The sequence below is a fragment of the Thunnus albacares genome, chromosome 1 (assembly GCF_914725855.1).
Source record: "Thunnus albacares chromosome 1, fThuAlb1.1, whole genome shotgun sequence".
NCBI lineage: Eukaryota > Metazoa > Chordata > Actinopteri > Scombriformes > Scombridae > Thunnus > Thunnus albacares.
This window is the reverse complement of record NC_058106.1, coordinates 31,883,084-31,891,191: the sequence shown is the minus strand read 5'-3', so window position 1 is coordinate 31,891,191 and position 8,108 is coordinate 31,883,084. Positions and strand designations below refer to the sequence as shown.

The following is an 8,108-nucleotide window of genomic DNA, read 5'->3' as shown; positions in this document are numbered from 1 at the left end:
ATAAACCCCTCCCTCACCTGCGTTTACCGGAAATAGGAGGTGAAATGAATAAACACAACACAACCACACTTTTTTGGAAAGTTTTTGCTGACCCCCGACACATGAAATTGCCCTGCTAGCTGCTACGGTCAAGCTAATGGTCAAGTGTGGTTTTATATGTTGGGCGCTTGTTAGCTAGTAGCACCAACTCACATTTGACTGATACATTTATGTGAATCATTACAAATATTTTAATGCTGGAAGAGGAAATAGAGGGATTATGACATAAAAATGATAACACAGAGACACAGGATTAAAACTCACTTGTGGCCTTGTGTAACACTGAATGTGACAGCTAGCCATGAAGCTGATTTCACTGTAGCTGCTTATTTCTAATGACTGATATAATATGCATTTTTGTAGTGTTTGTTTTGTTATCTGGCTAAACTGACTTGCTGAAATAGTTTGGAAAAAGCCAGTTAGTGGACCTTGAGTTTTTTCTGAGATCTTGCCAGGTCAGCTGTTTGCTCAGTTGTCAAGAAGATGGATTTGTTGACGTGTTGGATCAGTAGAAGTTAAGATTTCTGTTTGAATTATGATAAGGTGTGTGCATGTATCTACTATGTATGTTATATGTATATTATGATGATAATAAACACATGTAATATTTACTATGATTGATGTTTCTTCTGCTTTCCATTGACATTGGTGTCCAATTATTTCTTAAAGTTAAAATCACTTATAACTTGAAACTGGCTTCATTTCAAACCATGTCTGCTTTTATTATTATCAACCTGATGATGCAGCTGCAACTGCAAATTGATTTTAAATGTCTGCACGGTTTAATGACAAAACCAGAGCATAACTTTGACAACAAGAAAAGCAGACATAAAGTTCACAGTGATGGATTATCTGACCCCAGCAGATTTGAAGACTCTGAAAGTTGATTTTCACGTTGTATAGAAATGAATGGAAACCAGTGGAAGCCTGGCAGGTTTGACATAAACAATCTGAAACACAGTGGCAGGCTTTGGAGAATACAGTAATGTAAATTTTAATTATATGATTTAAACATGCAAAGTCAATTTCACACTACATTTAATTCATATATCATCATGCTGCTTTTCATTTAAAACGTGCAATCTTTCATCGGTTTGCATATTAATCTTACAGAGTGGCAAGACTGCTGGTCTATAAAATCCGGCTCATTTTAAAAACATGACAAGACGTCAAATGTGATTTCGAAAAGTGGGATAGAGGAAAGCATAAAAACTATTAATTACAAAACTTCATTCAGCCCCAGATACGCAGAATCAAACAAACAAAACCTAAAACTTTCCCATTCTACATCAAATCTACGGTACATGAGAACTACCTTTCTCAACCAGCAAATACATGACACTATAAAAAAATAAGAAAAATCACCAGAAACAAGTCTTTCAAGCAGAATTTTTTTTCAGTCAGAGCAGTGCACCACTGGTAACAAGAGACATAACAGATGGTAATTAACAATCATTAAGGTTCAGTACTACAGAGATCTGTTTAGGATATTTTGGCGAGGTGCACGAGGTCTCACACTGCACAAAGCACAAATATTTTATCTTCACAGCAATTTAAGAAAAATATGATTATCATAATATGTTTTGCTGCTAGGCTTTATCGCAACCACTCATCCATGAAGTCTGTGGGATACCTCTGAGTGTGGACCACTGGTGTGACTTTGGTTGCCACCTGAGGAGAACACACTGCTGTGTACAGGACGGATGTACACATGTGCACGACAAGATACTGCAAATGAGCCTATTTTTTTCTCCTAGGTTCTCCTTTTTCTTCTCAGGTTTCTCCTAAAAAATGAAGCTTCCATATATTAATATATTAATACAATACAGACAATTTAACATGTCCGACTGCATGTATCTGTTAAATGCCACTTCTGTTTGTTTTTAACTTGAATCCTACTTTTCACTTGTTTTCCATCATATCGGTGGATCTTTTAAATAATTTAATCTCTTGAAGTACAGATACAGATACCATATAGACAGTTTTTTACTACAAATACATGTTATTAAAACGATCTAAATAAAACTAAAACAAATCATGAGTGATCCCTATGACGGTTAGTGGTTGTCATCATCTACACATTCATATCTCATTTACATGTTAACTAGTGTCACATAACTGAAAATAAAGCAATAAATGATAAAAAAAAAAGAGAATTGAAGATGATAAATAAAAGAGTTGCAACAATTAGTCAATTAATCAATTAGTCGATGACAGAAAATTAATCGCCAGCTGTTTTAATAATCAAGTAATTGTTTTTCTCTGGTTCCAGCTTCATAAATGTGAATATTTTCTAGTTTATTTAGTCTTCTTTGATAGTAAATGAAATATCTTTGGCTTGTGGAGTGCTGTTCGGGACAAAACAAAAAATCTTAGTCTGCATCTTGATCTTTGGGAAATGACGATCGACATTTCTCACTATTTTCTGACATTTTTTAGACTGTACAACTAATCAATTAACTGAGAAAATAATCGACAGATTAGTTGCAGCTCTAATAAATAAACATTGCAATAGTTAACTCAGTAATAATAGTAAATCGCAACCTGTCCTTCTACATCCTCAGAACAGAGCAGAAAGAAGGACAATGTAGGGCTGAAACTAATGATTATTTTTTTTATTATTGATTAATCTATTAATTTTTCAATTAAGATTTTAATCAGTAAGATGTCTAAAAAAATCTGAATAATTTCAAACATGTCTGAACATTTAAAAATCACAATGAGATTCAACAGAAGATATGAAATTGAAAAGCTGCAAAAAAACATCTAAAATTAGACAATTTGACTAAATAATGATAAACTAATCAATAATACTTCAGTTTATTTTGTTTGCCTTTGTGCAGCTTCCTGACACAGTCCTACAGATTTGATAAATATTCCAAAAATCAACCTCACATCACATCTTTTTTGGTGAGAACTGACTGAACCTTGAAAATGGACAGAGTTAGTTTTGACAGGTTCATACAATAATGTCAAGTCCCATACAGCTCAGTGGCTTTGTGTGTAGGTTTCCCGCCCTGCTACTGAGAGTTAGTGAGGTCAGCTCCTAGTTACATCACTGCTTGGCACTCAACCTGATAAACTGCCCTGGGAGTAAATCGGTCCAGTCGACTAGGACTGTGGCTGGTTATGTACGTACAGTTTCATGCAACAACAGATAAAAGAGACGTTTCACAGTCTTACAGTTCAAAGCAGCCTGTAAATGTTTCACATCACCTCATTTTTATGACATTCTCCAAAAGATTCCCAGTATACACAACCATTCCTCAAAGCTTGTGCAACAATACACCACCTATGTGCGTAAAACACTCAACAAATGTTGCGGTTAGGAAAAGTTCAGCTGTCACAACTACTTTGAATACAAATACTTGTTTAACGGTGCAGCACAACAGGGAACAAAGTGTGTAGAAAATAGTACTGCAAATTGTCCTCGCTGTCACGTCAGGTTGACATTAATGAGCCCGTCTGAACGAATAGAAAACAGTCTCCATTCTGATCGAAGCTATAGCCACGTCAGACAACTGCAGCGGCCCGGAGCAACACTAACATCCTCAGATGCATCTCAAATGAATCACTGATGCAGCCCTAACCCATTTCCAAATGAGCGTCTGGCAAGACCCTCCTTGTCAAGGCAGATAGGGTGAGTGTGCAGAGTCGTGTGGACAAATGGTGAGGGCGTTGAGCTGCAAACAGAATGAAAATGACCAAGAGAGACAGAGAGAGATACCAAAAGAGAGACGGAGATGGAAGGAGGCATCGGGCTGGCTTATTCAGCTCCCACACACTTAACGTCTCCATGTTGTCGTTTTTTGTTTTTGCAAGAATGATTCTGCGATGAATCACCCTGTGACCTACATCTGAGCACCCGGGCTCAGAGAAAATTAAATAGATATCATTAGTTGACTGCTCCCATCCACTTGTTCCAAATTACAGTCGTTTAATAGCCTACCGCTCTGTCAGGGAGGCTCCGGCTTGGCCGTTGAGGTAAAGTATGTCTGATTGTTTGTGTGCGTCTGGCTGCTGGATGATAGCTTTGTCTATTTGTGAGTGTGTGTGTGTGTGTGTGTATGTGTGCGCTTTTGGCAGATCGCAATTCTCCTCAGTGAATTTGAGAGCTGTGATAGCAATAAAACATGAAATTTGATTCACCCCTGAATGTCAAAGTGTAGTCAGCTGGCAGCTTCTTTTAATTTTAAGAGTGAAAAATGACCTTCCCTTTTTGTTTCTCTTATCAGTACAGAATGATTCATGGAAATATCAGTTGTCATTTCATTTTTCCTCTTAATTTGATGTCTTGTTGGCCTTGTCTTAAACTCTTAAATCAATTGAGCTTTCCACTTTTAATTCTAACTCAAATGAAACCCAAGCATAAGATTCATAGTTGTTTTTTTTAGCAGATTCGAAAGCAGCAAAAGAAAACAAACCACAAAAATCCCCAAAAAGATGTATTGGTATTCAGTTCAAGTTAATGTTTTACAGATAATCATAAAAACGAACATGAAACTGCTGAGAAAGGCACAATAAGCCTCACCCTCAGGATCTGAGCAGCACATTCTCATTTCAGGACCAATGAATTATCAGAATGAGCCGTCTGTGGATATTGATGTGTATGTATGACAAACATGCTGTTGCAAGCTGCCCTGAGGCGCTGTGTACTGTACATACAGTAAATACACTGCATATCTTCATGAGAGTCCCTTTTACTGTTGACTGAATGATTCTGTGCAATGTGCACTCTTAGAAAGTCATATTCTCACTCAACATGGGGGAGGAGGCTGCACTCAGCCAACATCATCTGCACATGAATTTATATATATGAAGGCGTTGCAAAAGCTAAGTCACCATATACACATTTGAAGGTGGAGTAAGAAGCTAGACATCATGAGGGGAAAATTTAAAAAGTGCATCGGTGCAAATCTTTTTAAAGAAAATAGTAATAAGAATTGAGATGAATAGAAATGTTTTTAGGCCTTTTTTAAAAAGAGACTATCTGTGCTGCCCTCAGATGGTTAGGAAGCCTGTTCCACAAGTGTGGTGCAGCAGAGCAGAAGACTCGATCCCCAATGGTGTGGAGCTTGGTACTGGGGGCCTGGAGGAGCAAGCTGCCAGCAGATCTGAGGGTGGGGGTGGAGGTTTGTGGTATGATCAGTTCCTGTAGGTAGGGATGGATGGATTTGTATGTGAGTAGCAGGACTTTGTAGTCGATCCCGAAGGGGAGAGGGAGCCGGTGCAATGAAACCAGCATTGATGTTATATGTTTGTGTTTTCACATTCTCATCAGGATCCTGGCAGCTCTGTTCTGAATGTGCTGGAGCTTCTTGATGCTCCTGCCAGGGATCCCTGTGAAGAGCTGCATTGCAGTAGTCCGGTCTTGAGGAGATAAAATTATGGACAAGTTTCTCTGCATCTGACAGAGAGGGGCAGAGTAAAGAGATGTTTTTCAGATGGTAGAAAGAGGGTTTGTATAGATGTCTTATACGGTCATTAAAAGTCAGCTGATTGTCAAGGGGGGGGGTGACTGAATCTGGTGTGGAGTGCCAATAAGGAGAGCTTCAGTTTTGCTGCTGTTTAACTCATCCAGGCCTTTATCTCCTTAAGACAGGTGCTGAGGTGTGACATGGCTACAGAAGAGCTTGGGGCAGTTTTGATGTACAGCTGGGTATCATCAGCATAGCAACAGACATCCCATGTCTGCTGCGATGTCCAAGGGGGAGCATGCAGAAGGTAAACAGGATGGGACTGAGAACTGATCCTTGTGGAACACCACAGGTGACAGGGAGTGATCTAGACCTGCATCCTCCCAGTGAGACATACTCAGTGCTACCAGACAGGTAGGACTGAAACCACTTAAGTGCAGAGTCTGACAGTCTAATAGTAGTGTAGAGGCGCTCTAAGAGTATAGTGTGATCCACATTGTCAAATGCAGCACTCAGATCAAGGAGAATCGGGAAAGCAGAGGACCCTGCATCAGCTGCCATCAGTAGGTCCTGTGACTCTGTCTGACACCAGTAAAATCGAGTAGAGACGACGAGCTCCCAGACAGAGGGTCAATGACAGGAGGAGGCAAAGAGGAAGAGTTGGACATCAGAGAGCAGATGTTGTTGACTTTGGCTCTGTAAAAGTCAAAGAAGCTGTTACATCGCTCTTCTGTAGCCTCAATTGGGAAAGATGATTGTGGCTTCAGGAGATGATTTATGGTGGAGAAAAGATGCTTAGGTTTTTCAGGATTGTTATTAATTAGTTTGGAGTAGAACTGATGGAGTAGAGGCACTTTACGTTAAATAATCAAAAAATCAACAAAGGTAGACAATACTTTAGTTAATCCAAAGTCCAACTCAGGGAATGATCAAAACACACAGACATAAAACGGAAAAACATAAAAAGCTCGAGCCAAATGTAGGAAGACCACGTTAACTACACAGGTAGCGAAGTTCACAGTCAGTTGTTTAATTAGCGAAGATGAGCAGCAGCTAGTATGCGCCAGTGTTCCCTCATAATGCAGGATGTTTGGCCTATTTTATTTATGGCAAATGTATGCAAATTAATCACAAAATCAAATCAAACTGATGTTCAGTGTAGGGCTGCTGCAACAATTTTTTTTTTTCATTATTGATTAATCTGTCAATAATTTTTTTTGATTAATCCATTAGTTTGGTCAATAAAATGTGAGATAATGGTGAAAAATCTCTATCACCATTTCCCACAGCTCAAGATGCAAACTGCAATGTCTAGTTTTGTCCCCAACCAACAGTCCACAACCCTTAGATATTCAGTTTTTAATATATAAGACTAAATAAACCAGAAAATATTAACATTTATGAAAGTGGAATCAAAATAGTTGGTAATTCAATAGTTGGCAACAAATCGATTAATCGACTAATTGTTGCAGCTCTTATTCAGTGCGGTGCCTTTTACTTTTACTGTTACATTTTTTTACAACTTTCATGGAATCACTAATTTGTACATCAGTGTTTCCCCCGTGTGAGTGGTTGAGCGAGTGTGAGAGGGCGAGCGGAAGAAAAGTGACATGAATGTGAGCAGAGCAGAGGAAAAGGTTGGCAGTAAGTTGTCAATCTGGCAGTAAATGTACAGTATAGACCACAGTGTGTCAGTTAATAAATGCTGCAGCTTGTCAACACCAAGAAAAGTCAGTTGTTTTCCCAACTGCTGGAATAGTGGTGTGACCTGACGACGCTAAACAGAGAACGGAGAAATGTGTGGCTGCTGAGTCTCCCGCAATATGTTTACAATGAAAGACAATAAATGATATGAAATGTTGAGACCTTTTTCACTGAAGACATTTTGGTATGTCACAGTAGGAAAAGCACAGGTGTCAATAATAAAATTAATGATGGCTGAACTCCATTTAGCTGTTTCAGGGGCCTGGTATTGTGTATGCAGGCTCACCGTCTTGGTTTACTTGGACATTTGAATAGAACAGAGTGGAGCTGCAACAATTAGTTAATTGACGAAAAAATAATCAGCTATTTTGATTATCAAGTAACCGTTTCAGTCATTTTTCAAGCAAAAATGTCCAAAATTTGCTGGTTTCATCTTCTCAAATGTGAGAATTTGATGCTTTTGTTGGTTATGTATGATAATAAACTGAATATCTTTAATTGTGGATTGTTGGTCAGGACAAAACAAAACATTTGAGGTTGCATCTTGAGCTTTGGGAAACATTTGTTGACAGTTTTCACAATAACCTATTATACCCATTATAACCTCATAACATTTTTCACTATTTTCTTCCAATTTATAAACAAAACCATTCATCAAGAAAAAAAAAAATCTGTAGATTGATCGATAATAGGCCTATTATCGCCAAGCCCCAGAACATCAGTGCAATAAACAGCCACAAACGATAAAACATTGCCTTGACAGGTGTCTGTGTTATCTGGTGGGTCTATAAAGGATGGGTTTACATTTTGACACTTCTATCAGGCCCATATGAAAGAGTTATTGGTGGCTGTATTGCTCCTCCTCTACATACTGGATGTGAAGACATCCTTTATTTGAGAGATGGGGAACGAAATCCATGTACGTAAAACAGTTGTTTTAGGACAGAT

At 38.4% G+C, this 8,108-nt stretch overlaps 1 long non-coding RNA gene across 1 annotated transcript; it reads left to right on the top strand.

Moving 5' to 3' along the window:
- Positions 1 to 578: 578 nt before the first annotated feature.
- Positions 579 to 7,127, top strand: LOC122988830. Its single transcript, XR_006404896.1, has 3 exons — positions 579 to 592; positions 3,068 to 3,077; positions 7,026 to 7,127. It is a non-coding gene; the product is annotated as an uncharacterized LOC122988830 (long non-coding RNA).
- The last annotated feature ends 981 nt before the right edge of the window (positions 7,128 to 8,108 follow it).